Here is a 20221-nt window from a genome sequence, read left to right on the forward strand (position 1 = left end):
GAGACTGTTTTTTTTTTTTCCCTTAAGAGAGAGAAAGAGAAGGAGAGCACAAGTGACATTTGGAGCCATAATACCTTAAAGTCAATATCATTACCTCTGATATTTACTGTCAGCTCCGTGGCGCCGGTGAAGTGGGAAAGTTCATCCATCTCTCCCTACGCCAAGCGTGCCGTCGCCAGGAGCTCCCCCACTCCCCCTGTGCAATTCCAGTTAATTGTTTGGCTTTGTTAACATCCCCACACCCAGGCAGTCTTCCAGCAGGGCCAGGGGAGGGTGGGCTTGGTGAGGAGGTGGGTCAGTGGGGTGGGTGCTCAGAGCCCAGGGCCATGGCCACAGCTGTGGGAGGGGTGCTGCCCTGGGATTCTCAGAGCCAGGTTCCAGCACCCCCCTTAACACAGCTGTGGGTCATTCGGGTCTCAGAGATGCCATCTGTGACCTGGGTGTGGTGACATGTCCCGGGATAGAGACGTCATTCATTCATTTATTCATCAATCCATTAGGTGAGAACTCAACCTTCCCCTGCCCCCGAACCCAACTTTGTGAGGTTTTGGTTTCCCCTGTGTGCAGTGCAGATGGACATACCAGGGGACCCCATCTTCCTGTCCAGCCTCATCCTCCCATCCTCCCTGCTGGTTTCCCTCCGCTGGACCTCATGCCTTCCTACTTATGTTTCCAGAAACTTCTCTATCAGCCCTTGCTGCCTGTCTAGTCCTGAGGGCTGATCCTTCCCCCAACAGTGAGACAGTGGGGCCTGGCTCCCCGGGGAGGAGTGAGGAGGGTGCTGTCTCCCCCCTGTTGGTTCCTGGCTGGGCTCTCCTCCACTGCCCATCCTGATGGCTGCCTTCTCTGACCAGCCCTCTTCCCAGGGGCCTGGTTTGATTTCAAATCCAATTTTCTGCCATAAAACCTCCTCTTTCTCCATGTCGGTGGCCAGCCTCCATCACTTTCAGCCAACAAAATCATTTCTCCAGCCTGACCCCAGGGTTTGGAGCACCTTGGCATGGAGGGAGCTGGCAGCCATGCACCACACTCCCACAAGCACGTGAGCCCAGGCCTGCCTGTCTGCTCTGTCCTTGGGGGGACAGCCACATGCACACACAGGTGAGCTGCCCACGCACACCTGTGTTGTCTGTGCCTTGTGCTGTGCAGATGGGCATGTACCATCTGTGTGTGAGCATGAGCAGGTGCCTGTGAGGATCTGGGTGAACACCCAGGCGCCCCTGTATGGGTGGGCGGGGCTGTTCCTGCTGCACACAGGCGTGCACAGGTGAGCCCATGCGCACTGCAAGCCTCAGGGGCATGTGCCTTCTGGGGGCCATGTGCTTGTTTGGGCAGAGCTAGGTAGATTCCAGAAGGGAGGAGAGGGCAGGGCAAGCTGGGGCGATGTTCATTTAGAGATGCTTCCAGAGGGATCTAAGCCTCCTGCCCTCCAGTCCCTCCCAGCTGCTGAGCCTCTCCCCTGGTGTGCAGCCTCTACCATGGGGCCACCAGCATCCAAATGGAACACGTAAACCTTCTCTCCCAGAACACTGCCGTGTATGAGGGGGCAGCGGGAGGCTGGGCTGGGTCCCCGGTTCTGGTGGGACCCAAACCCTCGCCCCGCCATTGCTCAAGGGCCATGCTTTCCCCCAGACGCCTCCTCACTCCAATTTACCGTGGTTGCACTACCTCCTGGAGGACTGGCTCTCTGGGCCATCTGAAGAATCTACGAGTGGCTCTGGGGACTGGGTGCAGGATAGGGATGGAGGGACGGCCTCTTCTGACTGGGTGTGGGACAGCATCTCCTGACAGTGTGAGTGTGTGTTTACACTGGGTTTTCTGAAGTCTCAAGGCAGTGTCCTGACCACACTCCCTCTCCTTGCTGTACTAGAGGGCCAGGCCTTCTGCTTCGGGGGAACACTTTGCAATTCTTCAAACGCTCTGGAATTGCCCCTTCCTTTCTAGTCTCACTGTCGCTGACCTAGTTCCACTCCTTATTGCCCCACACCTATGCCTGGTTCTATCACTCCACTGCTCAAAGTCATGCTATGGCTCCCCAGTGCCAAAGGATTAGCTCTAAATCCTCCACCTGGCATTCACGGGCCTCTGTGGTCTGGTTTCAGTGATTCTCCCAGAATCGCTGCTTCCTCTAACCCCATTCACACCTTCTGCTCCAGCCAGGCCAGGCCATGGACTTATACTCTGGGACTCAGCCCCCACAGCATATTCTGAGAGACACTGCCCAGGGAACGCACCAGTGCACTGTGTCTCATGTATGAGACCCCTCTCTGTCTCCTCTGTGCCCTGGGGCCCTAGGCTATGCAAACCGCAGAAGCCTCGGCTCCCCTCCTCGCCTCCTCTCAGTGAGATTATGCAAAGCCTTTCCTCTCTTTCCTCAGAGCCTCACCTGATCCCCCGGCTTGCCTCAGTCAAGTGTTCCCCTAAAGCAGAAGGCACCTACTGCCTGAAGCCAGAGGGACAAGAACAGAGAAAGCTAGCAAGCAAGAGAGACCCTCCGACTCTGACCCCCAAAGGCTACAAGCTGAGGGCCCACTACAGTTCCCGGCTCCCAGTCCAACGGGTGCCATCCCAGAAAGTTCCTCTGGATGAGAGCCCTTTCATTCCTCCTTCTGGAAGACCAGCCTCCCCACTTTCCTGAGCCCAAGGAGAAGCAGCAGAGGAGCCATCTTCCCAGGGTCATATCACTAATGGATTCATCCTGCTGCTCAGAAGCAGGGGAGGTGGGAGGATGTTCCAGTCTTCCCACCAGACCCATCCACCTTGGTCTGGGATGTTATTGGAACACTTACACTTAGAAGGTATATCGCAGGGTGGAGGGGCCCCTGGGATTTCTCCACACCCAGTAGGAATTGAGGAACTCAGATGCACTTGCAAGGAACTTGGAGGCCATCCAGCCTCTCCACATCCTGACCATTAGTCCCCATTAAATGACCCTGCTATGAGGTGTCCAGTTCGTCCAGGTACAGTCACTTAACCTCAAGACAGCAATGAAAGTTAGCATGCTTTCAGTGTTTACCTGAAATCTGACTTCTGGTAGTTTCCATAAGTGGCCTAATTTCATCCTTCAGAGCCACAGGAAACAAGCCTTTTCCTTGGGATCACCCTTAAATGACCATTTTCCCAGCTGGTCCTCTCTTGGTTTAACAGCGCTGCCTCCTTAAACCATGTCACATGTCACGCATGTAAAGTCTCCCACGTCCTACCACGGGCCTCTGGACACTCCCAGTGTTTACCAGCCTCTCACTGGGTCCCAGAACTGGTTCAATAGCACAAAGCAGAGTGGGACCAACCCTTCTCTTTCTAGACATTGCACTTGCCTCAATGCAGCCTAGGGAGCAATTAGGTTCCAGGCAGCCACATTATCCTGAAGACTCCTGTTGAGCTGTCAGCAGCTGCTCGAAGGCACACCTTCTCTCTGTGCGTCTGCAGTTAGAATGCCGTCCCCAGTGAAAGGCCCCAAATTTCTCCCCATTGAACTTCATCTTGCTGGATTCTGCCCATCACTTTCAACGCTGAGATGTTTTTGCATTCTCATTCTGTCTTCTAACGGATGCACCTTTCCTCTTGGTTTTAAGCCAACTGAAAATTCAGTCAGTCTGACTGATTTATCTGCAGCCAAGTCATTGATAACAACGTGGATTAGGGCAGGACCAAGGCCGGAGGCAGCTTCTTGATCCTGGAGACACCTCCCTGGGTTGATACGCTCCTAATTACCACTATATCTTAGCAACAGGTCTTCAACCAATTACAAATCTGATGATTCTGTCATCCAGACTATTCTGTGTTGATTCTCCACAAGATCCGCACGAGAAGACTTGCTGAGGGCCACCCAACTCAAATTGACCTGTCAGCGAAGAAAATAAATGTCTGGCCAGGTTTTTAGGGCATCCTTGGTAGGCCCTGAGGACGACCACTTCTTTCTCTAACACGCACGTCCCATCTATTCTGGAATCTTGCTGAGGGCTGACTGGACTCACTGGCTTGTTGCTTGAGGAACCACCCTGTTCTTCGGTGGAAATCAGACTTTACATTTGCCTCTCTCAGCCTCACAGCGTCATTTCTATTTGCCAGGATTCCTCAAAGATCTTAACCAAGAATTCAGTCAACAAACATTTAACACCCATGCTAGGAACAGCTAGGATAAAGCTGAAAAATTCGTGGTACCAGCCCTGGAGTGGTTCACAGGGTGCCAAGGTCCTAGGGGTGCTCTGTGGGTCCTTGGGGGCTGATTACTGGCCAGAAGCCCTGGGACCCTGGCCTCTGAGGATGTGCATGGACCCTCCTGGGGTGAGCCCTTTGTAGACATCTCATCCAGCACCTCTTTTTCTCCTGGACTGTGGCCACAGCCCTTCTGATAGAAAGATCCTTCCTTCTATACACGTCCTCATGCTGAACAGCTAGAGGCTTCTCATGATCTGCATGTAAAAAGCTCCTTGAGCAATGCCGGGATCCTAGTATGGGTTTTCTTGGTTTGTTGCTGGATTGAGAGGGAGAGAAGAGGCATGGTCTTGCTACCAGGACCTGAGCTCTTGGAAGCTGAGAGAGAGCAGTCAAGGCCCTCTGCTACCCCCAGCTGGTGTGACCAAAGGGCTGGCCCAGGATGGAATAAAATCAGAGCCAGGGAGGGGCTGGGGCAGTCCTCAAGCAGTGCCAGGCCCTGGGGGTGGCAATTAGGGTGAGTGAGAGAGCCGTCTGAATCAGGGGCCCAGGGAGAGCAAGGCTCTGGGGTCAGAGAGGTCACAGGACTGGCCTGGGGGCGGGCACAGTTCAGACACTCATAAGCACACGTTTCTTTTCTTTCTTTTTCAATGAGCAGTTGGAGTTTGGTAAAACAGTGTAGATAACAGCTCCTCTGAAAGAGGAGCATTCTCTAGTGGGCAGGGCCCTGCTTGAGTGAGTTGTTGGTGTGGCCTGTTGAGGGCTGGGGTGCGGGATGCTCCAGGGGATGAGTGAGAGCCTGATTATCAGAAGGTTTCAACCGAGGAGACTCGATCTGACAGCAGACACGTTGACATTGCCTTTACCTGCTAACTCTTGAAGGTGCGTTCATGGGCACTGTCTCCTCTACATCTCACAACAGGCTGGGAAGATACGCAGGGAAAAGATGATTCCCATCTTACAGGTGGGGATGCCAAGGTGGCCCAGGGAGACCGCGGCTGGATTGGACACCACCTGGTAAGTCGTGACAGAGCTGCGTGGAGGGGGCGACCCTGCTCTGTACACCCCACCTGCCCGCTGACCACAGACTGCAACATCCCAGGACTCTGACCCAAGACACTGAAGAGCCCCTTAAGGGAAACAAACATGCACATGACAGGCCTCTCGCTCCTTGAGGAGCTGAGTCGGAACAAAGAACACTATGATAGTAATGGTGATGATTAGCAGATCTGTGTATTTATTCACTTGATTTTCACCACAATCCTGAGAGCGGCACTTAGAGTCACCGTTTTACAGATGAGGAAACAGGCACAGAGAGGTTCAGTAGTGTGCCCCAGGCCACCCAGCCCCAGAACCAGCTGTGTCTCAACACCTCCCAGCCCAGGTTGAGAGGGTGGTTCAGCCTCCAAGGGAAGCGGGCATCAGTGGAGAGGCTGAAATGTCAGAATGGGTAGGACATGGCCAGCCAGAGAGGAGCTGGGCAGGCTGTCTGGGTGCGGCATCGTGCCAGCCTGGCACGGAAGGGGTGGCTGTGTCCCGGACACAAGTGCCCCTGCCAGGCTGCTGGTGGACATGAGAGGCCCAGGCGGGCAGGTAAAGAGTTCCCTCCCAACACCATGGCCTCAGGCGAGCTGCCTGTGGGCTCCCAACGGCCGGATGATCTACAGCTGCTGGGTTACAGGCCTGCTTTAATCGAACAATAATACCGGGGAGTGATGAGCCACCATACATCAGCTCTCGCCAAACTAAAAATTCGAGAGGAGAATGTGGGAGCTGAGCGATGGGCTGGGAGTGTGCGTTTTACCCAAATATACAGCAATTTACATGCTGGAGAGACAGCTGTTCCCACTGCCGCCAAGCCCCAAGCTCCCACCCACAGCCTGGCCGAGAGGTTCCCTGCAGGCTCCCCCTCACGTCCCCCATGCCCTTAGCCCTGCTCCTCGCAGGCTCAACAAGACTAATTTTTTTCCTTCCTTCCTTTCTTTTGTTTTTAATTATTGTTTTAAGTTCCCCAATGGCAGGATTTTATTTTATTTTTAAATTTTTTAAATTGTGGTGAAATATACACAACATAAAATTTAGCATCTTAACCATTTTTAAGTGTGTAGTTCAGTAAACTAATTTTTTCTTTATTTTTTTTGTGATGAAGATTAGCCCTGAGCAAACATGTGTGCCCATCTTCCTCTATTTTGTATATGGGATGCTGCCACAGCACAGCTGCCGATGAGTGGTGTGTAGGTCCATGCCCGGGATCCGAACCTGCGAACCCTGGGCTGCTGAAGCTGAGCGTGTGAACTTACCCACTACACCACTGGGCCAGCCCCCAGTGAACTAATTTTTAAAGGCAGGTGGTTGGGCTGTGAGCCCTCTGCCCAGCCGGGCTGGGGTCTGTGCTGCCCGACACACCTGCCGAAGGCATGGCCCTCACTGTCCTACTGTGCTACCCTTTGACGTCTAGCACCTACCTCCCATGGCGGGGGGGGGTGGGTAGGGGATAGGGGGGTAGAGGATGGGGGGGTTAGGGGATGCCTACGCTTCCTACCCTGCAGGAGGCCTCCTGACTCCAGTCCTCTCTGATCTCCACCTTCTCTGGCCACCGTGGGGCTCCCTGCCTGTGGAGGGGGCTGCTCAGGACTGAGTGTTGACTATGCCATGCTGGTGTGCAGAAGTGGGGGGTCCCTGGGGAGAGGGTGGGGTGCACTCCCACCAGGTGTTCCCAAAGTCTTGGGGAGAATGAATCTTGATGGAAAAGCCTCAGGAAGGCCATCGTGTCCCGTTTGCCCGGTTTCTTCTCCTGCAGAGGGTAACCCCTCATGGCAAGGAGGTGCAGAGCAGAGAAGTGTCATCCTGGCCCAGCGCTGACCTCAAACCTCACCTCTGCTTCTGACTGACTGTGCAGCTCTGGGTCTAGTCCTGTCTCTCCGAGCTGTGGCCTCTCCTCTGTGGAACGGAGGTGGAGCAAGCTGGTGGCACAGGGCCTGGCCCAGCGGGATGACGGTGTGGATGTGGGTGTGGGCCTGTCCAGCCTTGGACGCATGTCTCCAGGTCAAGTGTGGCCATCACTCATCCCTCAGCTGCAGCTGACTGGGGCTGGGGGCGGGGCTGGCTGTGTCTAGCGTGGGAGTGGGGGCACGAGGGCCTGTGTGTGTGTGTGTGTGTGTGTGTGTGTGTGACCTCTAAAACCTCCTTGCTGCAGAGTATAAATATTTATACAGATACCTGCCATAAATCTGCCCACCTGGCAAACAAATGAATTGCAAAGGTATCTTTGGGGAGTTTTAGGAAAGTGCTCAGCCATGAGGTTGAAGAAGGAAGGAAAGGAGCATTAACATGACCCGGCCGATGGTCTGGTCCCAGGGAGGGCACCTGGGTCATCTCAGGGCCCTCAGGGCTCATCCTCTCAGTGAGGAGGGAGGGACATACCCTGAGGAGCCCCCACAGTCTGGACTGTGGCTCTGCATAGGGATGGACACACAGATCACCCAATCAGAGGCAGCTCTCACTGACTGCTGACCTGTGCAAAGAGCTTGACCCTCAATAGTTTATTTAATCCTCCGCATCCTTGTGAGGTAGGGGGGCAACAGAGCCACAGAGAGGGAGGTGGCTTCCCTATGTGGTGGAGCCAGGACACGAAGCCTGAGTAAGGCTAGAGGCGGCTCCATCCAGCACCCAGTGCAGCCGCCCATGGCCTGGGGGAGCCGGAGGCCCGAGTATGGGGATGGGCCCGGGCTCGAACCAAACTCCCCTACTCTTTCACCCTCAAACGTCTGCTTCTGATGACCCTCCCAGTCTCCCAGGTCCCCGGCTCTGTCCCAGGGAGCCTGCCCCATGCCAGCACCTCCCCACGGGCTGGAGGAGGCCTCTTTAATTGGGTCCACTAGAACTTTATTACCTGGTAGCTAGTTCCTTTGCTTTTCCTGTAACAACTTATCCTAACGATGTGACCCGGGACCAGATGTTAATTGCAATGGAAAGTAATCAATTTCCTTTACTGAGCCCAGACTCGGGGGCAGGTTAGTCAGGAGCAGAGATGGGGTTCTTAATGAGGAGGGCATCTGAAACGTCCAGCGGGCTGCTGCAGTGCACCCATGGCTGCCTCCGCCTCCCCTTCCTCCCCTGCCAGCCCTCACCCCTTTCCTACAAGGACAACCCCCAGTCCAGCCCTTTCCTCACTTGGCAGCCTCCCACTTCTCCAGACCATGTCCCTTTTGGGGCCACCTACCTCTCAGAAGCTCCAATGGCTCCCCGACCCCCGTAGCATCAGCTCAGCCCTCCTTCCTCTGTAATCTGCCCCCAGCCCCCTCCTGGCCTGGTTGTCCTCTCCTCAGCTGCGTCTCCCCTGCAGCCCAGCCTGGGCGCCTCCGCAAACACTGTATCCGTCCCTCCTCTTGCTGTCTCCTGCAACGCTGCACTGCCTGGGTGTGCTCCCTGCTTCTCCTATCCCTTTGGCCAGAGCGCAGTCTTCCTCTGGCCTTCAAGGCCTCCATGCGTACAGTGCTGGGTGCTGGAGAATTCCAGGAAGGCCTCGAGGAAGACTTGGCTGCAACAGAGCCCCTCTCCGCTTCTCTTCTGCCACGATGCATTGTGCCCAGGAACAGGGAGCTGGAGAACAGGAGTCTTGGGGTCTTGTCTGGCTTTGGCTGAATATGGGCCAGGCCCCTGGGGCCCCTGCAAAGTGGGTGGCGGTGCTGGCCTGGCTTACCTCCTGGGAAGCAGGGGGAGGACGCTCAGCTTTTTCTCTGGCCTGGCAAGAGCTGGGGTCATAACCTGGAGTTCAATTCATGACAGTGGACGTGGAAATTTGAAAGCAGAGCAGACAGTCCCTCCCTACCTCTTGGGTACCTCTGGGGTTATATACTGAGTATTTGCTTTCGGCTGAGTGTACAGTGGGGAGGGTCAGGGGAGGGGGGAGAGTGGACAAGAGGCTTCCTGGGAGGTGGGAACGCAGAGGGGTCCAAGTGGGAGAAGCAGGGCTGGAAGGACGAGGGTGCACGTCTGCTGCCCCTGGGTGGACGTGGGTACCGCTCCGCTGATGGCCCCGCGACAGACTGAGGACAACGTCCCGGCCTCTCCAGGAGCCGCCCACCCTGTTTAAGGCCCTGAGGTCTAACAGCCCAAAGGACTACTTCACTGGGCTCCACCCAGGCTGCACTGAGAACTACCTGGGGAGCTTCAAGAAAAGAAAAGAAAAAACACCCATCTCGACGCATCCAATCAGAATCTGTGCAAGGGACCCTGGCATGGGATGTTTCTTCAGCTCCTCGGTGATTCTAATGTGCTAGCCCTAGAGGCAGGGTGGGGTTGGGCAGGTGCCAGCTGAAGGGCCATTTCCGAAGGCCTTAGAAATGAGGAGGAGGCACCGAGAAAACAGGCAGGAGAGAAAATGGAGAAAATGAAACCAATGTGCACAAATGGGCTTATAACCCCATTCTTGGGGCTGGGCTGTCGGGAAGAGACAGGTGTGCTCACGGGGAAACGGCTTGAGTTACTCAAGTCATCGCCACTGGGGTCTGAGTTAGAGGTGGGACCCCCATGTGACACAGTGCCTGGTTCTTCTGGGACTCGGGCTGCCCACTACGTAGGAGGACTCGTGCACCTGGGGCGGGGCTGAGGGAACACAGGAAGGGCAGAGAGGGAGGATAGGCTGTGCACAGGAGAGGGAGAGGACGAGCTGGAAGAAGAGGTGGGAGCTCAAAGGGCTGGGGGAGACGAGGGAGAAGGGAGAGCCATGGACAGAGGGAAGATACTACCGGGGGAAGAATCCTAAGGCGGCGGCAGAGCAGAGGTCTTGAGAGGGAGAAGGGCCCCTCCTCTGCACACCCCCAAGTATGCACAGGCTGGACTTCCAGGACCCTGGCGCTGGGTAGGGGAAGAGAGCCACACCCTGTGCCCCATCTCGAGAAACTAAAGAGGTCACCTCCCATTCACCCTGCCCCTTACTGGGGGCAAGGCTGGCATTGGAGCGCCCCCATGTCCCCCCCTCCTCCCAGAACCTGAGCTCTCCTCCCGACTTTGGGAAAAGGCGAGGAAAGCAGACAGCTCCTCGGAATGCCCACCCGTCCCCCAGGGAGTGGAAGGGTCTCCAATTCTTGGCCACCGCTTCCTTGGGTCGCAGGACAGGACACGGGGTCTGGCTTCACAGTGGCTCTGCTGGGCTGGGGCGGCCAGACAGGAGGAGCAGGGAGCCCAGAAAGGGAGGCAGGCAGGCACTGGCAGGCCATAGGTGTGGCCAAGGACAAACTCCCCCGACTTTACAATTTCCCTGTGAGTCTACAATTCTATTAAATAGGATAATGGATTTTAAAATGCCCTGAAAAGCAGAGAGTGCTGTAAGATGGGCGGCATTATTGTTATTAACAACCGCATCCTTCTAGGAGCATCGAGAGGAAATAAATCAGACAATGCTTGCAACGAGCAAGTCTCTTGGAAGTATTCATTGCCATGAGATAAACACATATATATTATAAACCCCAAATTAAAGGGAAATAGCACTGGGGTAAGCCATGCTTTTATTTTTTAGGGTCTTATGAAAACCCACAAATGTTGAGAGACTAGATCTTTGAGGATTGGCTGACATATGACCAGAGTTGGGCGTGCCCAGGCCTGATGGGGAAGGAGCAGCTGGGGAGCGCACTGGCTGCTGTGTCAACGTGGGGGGTCAACATGGGGCGTCCAGGAAGGTGGGGACGGCCCCAGGCAGCCAGCACCTCCTGAGCCCCTAATTTCACGGCATCAACTCGTCCTTTGCATTCTTCAGAGCTGACATATCTCCTTCTCCAGGAAGTCTCCCCACTGTTCCCATCCTAATTAACCTCCTGCTCTCCCTTCTCAGCCTTCTCGGTCTTCCTGTCTTTGTGACCGACCGTGCCACCCTGCTCTCCATCACCTGGTGTCCTGTCCTAGCTATGAGACACGCCTCCCTGCCAGACTTTAGTAGCTGGTGCCACCGAGGAAGTGTGGTGGCAGCGGAGGTGTGGTGGCCATCCTAAAAGGGACGGTGGATATTAATTTTTTCTCTCTTACCTCATTAAGCTTAGCTTCCAATTACCTGTTAATGAAACTGGCTGCTTTTTGTAGGCTGGAGTTTACTGCAGTGGCTTTAAATTTAATCACCTCCATAACGGCCAGCTCTGGCATCGCGAATAAGAGTCCACGAGGAAAAAAAAGTGCAGCCCTTTGCTCCTGAATGAGTGGGCAAGATCTGGGGCCCCACTGAGGCCAGCAAAGTCCTTCAATGTCTCCTCGCCCCAGAAAAGTTCTAGGGAATTCTGAGAACTGTCTTCTGGAACTTCCAACTGGACCCCCTCTGCTTCTTTATTTACACTGCACCAAGAGGGATGGAGGCCAGACTCAAGGAAGGACTTCCTGCCTGTGCTGGGACCTGAGCAGAGCTGGAAAGGGTTCTCCTGAGAGAGTACTTAAGAGATGCCGTGGCCCCCCACTGGCCCTCCTCTTATCCCCATTATGTGTGCATGGCACATGGTGTTGGAGACAGGCAGAGGAGTGGATTCAACGTCAGGCTCTCAAGGAGCCTTAGCAAGGGAGGCTAAGCCGCCATTCTGCCCTGGGGCCCTTCACCCCTGGACCCGCCCTCCCACTCAAAGAGTTGGTGAGTCCCGGGGACTAGGCCTCATGTCTACATTTTCCATTGAGCCATAGCCAGAATGTTAGGTTCCTTTTAGCTTGGGGCGTTACCCCCATCTCCTGCCCAGTCCTGTGTTTGATTTGAACCCAAGGGTGAGTCACTGGTGACATGGCTGGTGCTCCCAAAACTGCTACGATTTTGGAGACGCAGAAACTCCTCTTACCTTACCTCCCTCTTGGACCAGCTGCCATTCCTCCCACATCCTGCCAAAAACCACTCCCCTGACTCCCCACTTTACCTGCGATTATCCCTCTGGGGAAACTTCTGCCTTCCCCAGTGCCCATGTGGTACTGAGGTCCTCTCTCCTGGGCCTCAGGTTGAAGGTCTGTGTGCAACCTCCCTCTCCCCACTATTACCATCAAGTCGATCCTCACAAGGTCCTTGCGCAACCCCACACTCATGTCCTCCTCTTTACCCTGGCCTCTGCTACCCTGCCACTCTTCTACAAGTAATCCATTCATCATCCCTCCATCTGCCATCCATAAATCCATCCATCCAGTATCCATCCATCCACATCTATCTGTCCATCTATTCATCCATTTATCCATCCACCATCTGTCTATCTATCTACTCATCCATCCACCATCCATCTGTTCATTCATCCAGCCATCCCTCTATCCACCATTCATCCATCATCCATCCATCTGTTCATCCATCCAACCATCCCTCTATCCACCATCCATCCATCCATCCATCCTTCCATCTAACAACCAGTACTGAGGGCCTACTTGATGCCAGCCCTGCGCTGGTGCTGGGATAAGGTCCAGTCCCCATCTTCAGGGAGCTACTTTGGAGAAAAGAATGTAGTTGGTCTACTAGGCAATTATGTCACAAAATCAGGGAAGGCTTCTGGAGAAGGTGAGCTCTAAAGGACAGCTCATCCTCCATCTGGGTTCAGCTCCGGCCCTCTGGCTCGAGGCTCCAAGCTCTCAGAATGCTGAAAGCTGTATCACACCATATGGGGGTTCTAGAAGGCAGGTGGGCTCCCATAGGTGGGAGCCCTGCTGGTGCCCTAGGGTAGGGACTAAACTCTCCATCCCATGAGCACTCTCTTAGGATGGGAGGTAGAGGAGCACCTTGCCTCTGCCATTTGCATAGGGTCTCCCAGATGACAGGGGTGGTGCCCTCTATTCCTCCCCATCTCTTCCCACCACCCAGGCCAGGACTCAGGTGCTGGAGTTGTTTTAATTGAGCTCAGAGGATGTCTTGTGGCTGGTTGCTGACCCCCCACTGCCATCTGGGTTAAGGCTCAGATTCCTGTTGGCCCCAGCCCTCCCTTCTGCTTGACCCACTTCTTGCATCTACAGAGAATTCACAGCAAGACCCTGTCCTGTCCCAGTCTCAGCCTGAGCCCTTTCTCACTCATCAGCACTGATTGAATATTTATTGATGGGCCCAGTGGGGCAAGGAGGGGAGAGGGGAGGCAACCAGAGAGCTTGTAAAGGAGGGCCCCACCTGCTCCAAGCCCTGGGAGCAGGAGTCTGGGGCTTGGGAGGTGTCCCAGAGGCAACAACTAGCACTGAACAACTGTTAACTCTTGTGGTCCTTAAAATGACCTGGCAAGGCAGTTAAAGCAAAAATAAAAACAGCAAATGTTTACTTAGAGCTTATTATGTGCTGACCCTGACACTTCTACGTGCTTGCCATCTGTTAACAGAGCATCCTCACAACGACGAGATGGGGACCGTTACCATCCCATTTTATAGATGGGAAAGCCGAGTCACAGAGAGACTAGACAGCCTTCCCAAACCCACAGAGCTGGTATCAGCAGTCCAGCCCGTGCAGTCTGGCTCTTGAGCACTTAACCACTCTTCTGCTCCATCTCTCTTGGCAGAAGCCCTTTGTAGAGAATGGGAAATGCAGATCTAGGAGGTTTGGGGTCCCTCCCACGCACAGCTGGTCCCTAACCCAACCAGGCTCCATCTCACGCATGGCAACCACAGACTTGGGGTTACTCCCCTGGCCCCCTCACACCCTGGGCAGGGGAGGAGAAGGCGGCATCTGCTGGCCTCCTGCTTCCAGAGGTTCTGTTTATTCTTTCCAACCGGGCAATTTACACAAACACATGCATACACACATGTGCACACTCATGCACGTGTAAGGCCTTTTCTCTCTGTAACGCAACTAGCAAGCAAGCTTTCTCACTCTTCAGAACACAGGAGAACCAGGAAGCAGGTCGTAAAGGCCCCTAAGGTTTATTAATCCCTTCATTGATTCGACAAATGTAAAATATTTACGGTCCATGTATTAAAACTCATGTGCACTTTGCTCGTAGAAAACTCACTCTAGGGCTATTAATTGCTAGTTTACAAACAGCGTTGACAAATTCCTCCCCTGCTCCCCTCCCCAGAAATGTGAGCGCCCTGATCCGGTCATTGCTATTTCCCCGTGCTGGGAATGGAGTCTGGCACACACAGACTCCTGGATGAACGAGTGAAACTAAGTGATTCTGGTTTCCATCACCAAAGCTGATCAGTCACGGATTTCATCAGAAGGGCCAAGAAGCAGAGCAGAGTCACCATCACGGGGAGAAGCAAAAATCTCCAGAACACAGCAGCGGGGGTGCCCACCGCCTGCACAGAGAATGGTCCACCCCCTCTGGCGTTCTTGACACCACTACCTTGCAAAGGACAAACTTGGGTCTGGAGGAAAACTTTAAGTGATGTTTTTATACTGAATAAGCAAACAGGGCACTGGAATACATTTTAGAAAGATGTTCCCTCCAAGTAGTTAAAATGAAAGTTTAAAAGTTTGATGCTTGAAGGAGGCAGTCCTCAGCCAGCTGAAAACTCTATTATACACAGTCCTTAATTTCCAGATGGCTCATGTATAATACAGAAGTCTGTAATATACAGGCTCAGGATTTTCCCTCCCATGCCAAATGCCACGTGGCATCTGTAAACCCCTCCTTTCTTTTCAAGGCACGTCCACATCCATCATCTCATTTGATTCCCATCAGAGTCCTGTGACGCGGGAAGTCAGGTATTAACCCTATTATTTTACAGAAGAGGAAATGGAGGCCCAAAGAGATGCTGGGTCTCGTATGAGTTATGACGGAGACCCGCACAGAGCCAGGGCTTCTGACTGGCAGTCCAGTACTTGTGCTGCCTCCTGAGCCCCTCTCCTTGCTGGCCAGGGAGGCGGGGACCCTCAGGATTTCTGGAAAGAATGAATTCTCCCTCAGCCCACCACGCCTGTCCTGTCTGGGGACCCAGATGGTTCCCCCTCCTCCGGCAGACCTTCTGGACACCCCGGCCACAATGATTGCTGCCCCGCTGCTCCGCACAGCCCTCCTTGGTTCTGAGCTTGTCTTGCCTCCTCTACGGCTAATTGTGAGACTGGGCAGAGATGCTCAAAGCGGGGCGCAGGGTGGGGGGGATGCGACGCTGGGATAGATAGATAGATAGATTGACTGATTGATTGACTGATTGATGGGAGGAAGTCCTGCAACTTGGGTGTTGGGAGGGGGACAAGTTTGGCTTCTCAAGTCTTGTTATCTCTCTTATGGAGGTGGGGGAGGGGAGACTCTCTGTCCTTCCTGAGCTGCTAAATGCTGTCACAAAAACATTTATTAATATGCAAATTCTAAGTGGCAATCTGGACCCAGTCGGGCTGTGCTAATTTGCACATTAATATCTGTCTTCAGGCCGGCCTCAGCTCTGGAGAGGGAGGTGGTAGGGCTAGGAATGGGGACTGGGGAGGGAGGGTGCAAGTGGGGCAGGGTGGGGGGATGCCTGCAGGGGGCCAGTGGCACATCCTGAGAAAAGCAGGTGGGCAGGGATGGAAGCCAGCCTGCAGTGAAGGAACTGAGATGCACCGTGGCTCAGCAGGACCAGTCCACGACCAAGACAGGCTCCGGATGCTGGCCTCCTGCCCCTACTGGAGGTCCCCAGGGCCATGTTGGGAGTCGTGCAAGGAAAGAGATGCTGCGGAAGCCTTAGCCCAGCGAGGGTGTCAGTGCTGAGAACAGAGCAGAGAGGAGGTGGTAGGAGAAGTAAGTGAAGAGAATCACAGGACACTGCGGCTGGACAGAGTGGCTGCTGTTTTCCACCCACGGTAACAGGCGTCTTTTGGGGTGGAGGAATGGCTGAGGAGCCCCTCCTGATTTACTTCCTCCTTCCTGGACTAGGGCCCCATCCCCCACACCCAGAGAGGTGGCCTCCTCTCTCTGCCTGTCCCAGAGCCACCTGCCCTCCTCAGTGGACCCCCATCCCCCATTCTGTACTAGTGAGCACAGAGCCATACTGCTCAGATTTGCTGGGTCAATCCCCATTCCAAACCTCCTCTCTCTTTGTCCCCATACAGTTATATTTGTCAGACCGTGTTTTTGTTAAGAAAATATGATCACCTCCAACAGGTTCAGCAATGGTGACAATGGTAGTGATGGGATGTCAAGAGAAGAGTGAGATCCTGCAGTGGCCTCCCCCTGCCTTAGCTGGTCCATACCCTCGGATGATCAGACAGGCCACTGGCCATCTGAACCACTGTGTCCACTCCCCTCCAACACCCTCCTGCTGACTGGCTATGTTCTAATTTGATTCATTGTTCAACCCTGCCCTGTGCATCAAGCCCTCCTGACACCACCTGCAGTTTTGAATGTTTCTCTGATCCTTTCATGTGTGAATCTTGTATCTCTCACTACAGCGGGAGCTCTCTCCTCCACAGTCCCTGGCAGGGACCAGACATGTGGCCTGTGTTCAACATATACTTAGCAATTTTCTAAAGTATTTCCATCAGTTAACACCTTTTACCTGCATGCAAGCCTGTGAAATGGCCAGACTGTTATCTCTAGACACTATACTCATAGCGCTGAAGTGTGACATTTACTGTTAACTGCTCAGGTTTAGATTTTGGGATTCACTTAGCGAATCAAAATAAACTAAACTTGTAATTCTGAAGATGGCCACCAGGTGGTGATATGTGCTTTGGTATGTCCTTTGTGCTCTGGGCATATTTCCCAGAGACTGTGAATTAATGTATTTATCTTCCTTACTTTTCGGTTATTTTAATTTACCTGCTCTTATGTTTCAGGCATATCCTCCCCCACCCCCAAAAAGAGTGTTTGCTCTGGTGGAACTGACGGATGTACAAAGAGAATGACAATGTCACGTGATGTGTGTTGAACTGTGTCTTCTGGAAGCTTAGAGAAAGAATGTCTAGCTCAGAGAACGGGAAGCCTTCACAGAGGAGGTAACATCAGAGCGAGGTAAGTAAGGAGAAAATGAGAGTTTGCCAGGAATGTGTGTGTCCATGGGAAGGGAGGGGCTCTCTGCAGAAGGAGAAGAGAAATCCCAATGTGCAAAGGAGTAGAAGTGATGATCAGGGAGGGATGAGAAGTGACGTGGCTGATGGGAGAGATCCCTCCTGGAAGAAGAGCAGGAGCTGAAGCCTTCAGCAGCCCCTGGACCACACCTCCGTAAGCCTAAAACAGCCTCCCTCCACCTGCAGGAAGCAAGGAGCTCATCAAGGAAATGGCGGGAGCAGTTTATGTCTAGAGAAGCAGTTTTGGGGCAGGGGGCGTGAAAGATGAGCATTGGCCTTCTGTGGTCGGAGCTGAGCTGGAGCATGGCAGGGTCACAGGGAGAGATGAGGCAGGGATGCAGAGAGGCAAGCCTGAGGAAGGGAGGCCAGACTGGAGGGTCAGAGAAGGGCTGGGTGAGGCAGAATCCGCACGGAGGACGCTGAGCTATCCTGATCTGGCGACAGTGTAGATGACAACACCATTAACCAAGAGAGAACACATGCTTCCCCACTAATTATCCTTAGAAAAAGTCAAAATAGAACTTTTGATTGAATTAAATTAACTTGAACATGGCGCCATTAAACAGGAGATTGGAAAGTGTTATAAAACAAGCCCATAAAGAAAAAAAACACCTAGGTACAATTCAGTCCTTTCTCAATAATCTTTAACTGTTATGGTCCTAAATAGTTTCTCTTTTCCTAAATAGTTTCCCCTCTAGGGTTTCAAAGAAGAAACCCGTGACTACCCACTTACCCTTCACTTGCTCTCACACCTCAGGGTGCGGACAGAGTTGGGTTCTGTGAATTCTCTTCGCACTAAAAAGGTTTTATCGCCTCCTATAGGATAAGTCTGCACTCTTTCGCAGTGACCTGAAGAAGAATCCACCAGCAGAAAAAAATAAAAACTGCGCCTGTCATCTGGTCCTGGGGCCTTCTCCGCTCTCAGTCTAAGTATTAGCATGAGAAAGAGACGGGGTTCACAGAGCTGTGCCTGCTGCACTGGGGGCTCCCCACCCCTGCTGGCCGCACTTGGGGATGTGTAGGTATTGCTTTGACCCCTACCCAAGGCACAGATTCTAGCAGGAATCTCTCAAGGAGAGAGATGACCCCAAGTTTCTCTGGTTCCTTGTGCATTATTTGTGCTCAAGACTCTTCAGCAGAAGCCCAGGGGCCACCCCTTCTTTCCTGCCCTCCTACCGGTTTCCACTTTGCAGGCAGTCAGAAGGGTCTCTGAGGGTGGGTCTAGGCCAGCTGAGCCCCTCAATGGGGCCGAACCCACACCTCTGGGCCAGGCCCTGCTCCCTCTCTCAGCCCCTGCCTCTGTGGTCTGAGCCTTGGGTGCCCAGAACCACAGCCAGCCAACTGCTTCCTTAACCTCCAAGTCCCTCTTGTTGCCTGGAGGCTCGTGTTCAAGCCTGGAGGTTCAGGATCTGCAGCCTCCCTAGTACCAGACCTAGGACTGAGCTAGGTTCTCTTGCCAACCTCCACCCCCATGAGATTGAATCAGTTGCTCCTTCTCAACTTCTTTGGATAGACCCAGAGATTGGCTAGAAACCTGAGGACACTGGTCTAGGGCCTTTTCTGGCCTCAAGAGGCTGGGAGAAGAGTCCAGGGCTTGCCGATGCTCCAAGTTCTTCTCGTAACTGCCGGTTCCCTTATGGGCTGGATCTTATTTTTGCAATATCCTGAGCAGATTATCAGCATGTTCTGCTTTCCATCTCAACCCATTCTCCTTCCAGCTCTAATCCCAATAGATCTGTGCCGACCCACATGCCCCAACTCCCCAAAGCCAGGGCCTGGCAGAGGAGCCCTTGGCAGGGAGGGGCGCTGACACCCACAGCTGAGCAGAGCCAGGCTCCAGGGCTGCTGTCCAGGGCAGCCAGCCCGGGGCTGGGGGAAGCCCGCTTCCCCCATGGAGTCCACCCAGACCTGCCTCCTTCCCCACCAGCTGATGATCCCCCTGTGGCCTTCCTGGTCCTTGTCCCTGCGTGAATGCCACACTTCCTAGGGGGTACAGCAGTGTGAGTCAGATAATCTGCTCTTTCCTTGGGGCAGATTTTATGGAGGGATAGAGAAGGGAAGGGACCATCTGAGGTGGGAGAGCTTCTTGAAGAGGAAAAGAAAGGTGACGATGAGGGATCAATGCCAGCCTTATTGCATCAGTCAAGCTTGAACACAAAGAGGTGGGGGTGGGGGATATTGTCCCCCTCCCCAAATGGGCCACCCACTGGCCTCTGACCGCTGCTCTGGCTCTTCTGGCTCCTCCTTTCCCTCCTCCTCCTCCTTTCCCCCCTGCTCAGCTTCCCCCTTCCTCTCTATCTCCTGCCTCCCTATCCTCCTCCCCACTGGTCCACCCCCCACCAGCGGTGCCCAGGCCAAGACTTGACCCTGCAGGTTTTCCCTCCAACTTTCCTGTTGCATGGGGCCCCTCTCTTGGGTTACTAATGAGCTCAAGAAGGCAACACACACCCTTTGAGGTCTGTTGCTGTAATTCATTAGCATAATAGGCCATACAAGGAGCAGTTATTGCAATAAGCTAGCTGGGGGGAAGAGCAGCCAATCCCCCCTACGCGGGAGTGGGACACCCTGAGGGCCCCTCCCCTCCACATAGCCTTACTCTCCAGTCCCTCGTCCCCTCACCTTCTGCTTCTGCCCCAGCGCCTCAGCCCTCTCCATCCTGGCCCTCATCCAGGAGACCTTCCCCAGCACCCTGGAGGGTGGCCTCAGTCCATTCCATCAGTGCACAGGGATTTCCTGGTGCCTGCTGTGCGCAGGAGCAGTGGCTCCCTCCCGTGGGCCTTCCTGAGGCTCCTGCTGAGGCTCCTGGGGGCGGGGGCCCACCCACACACTCTCACCTGTGGCAGAGTGGCACCTCATGAACAGGCCCGGGATCCTGTGCTGGTGAAACACGGCGGGAGCTGGACCCCCCAAATTCCTGACATTCAGTCTAAAGTAAGGAAAAACACGGAGAGGGAGGTCAACCAGGTTGAGAGCTGGGGACACACCCAAAACGTGGGCTGGAGCCAGTCGCACTTCTCAGGCTGACAGGGTCTTGCTCAGGTATGACGGGGACAGAGAAGGGGATACGCTGGTGGGGCGGGCTTCAAATCTGTCTCAAGCAGCCCAGTCCTTCTCCCAGATCTGGTGGGAACCCACACCCACAGGGCGGCCAATCTA

The sequence above is a fragment of the Diceros bicornis genome, chromosome 16 (genome assembly GCF_020826845.1).
Source record: "Diceros bicornis minor isolate mBicDic1 chromosome 16, mDicBic1.mat.cur, whole genome shotgun sequence".
NCBI classification, from domain to species: Eukaryota; Metazoa; Chordata; class Mammalia; order Perissodactyla; family Rhinocerotidae; genus Diceros; species Diceros bicornis.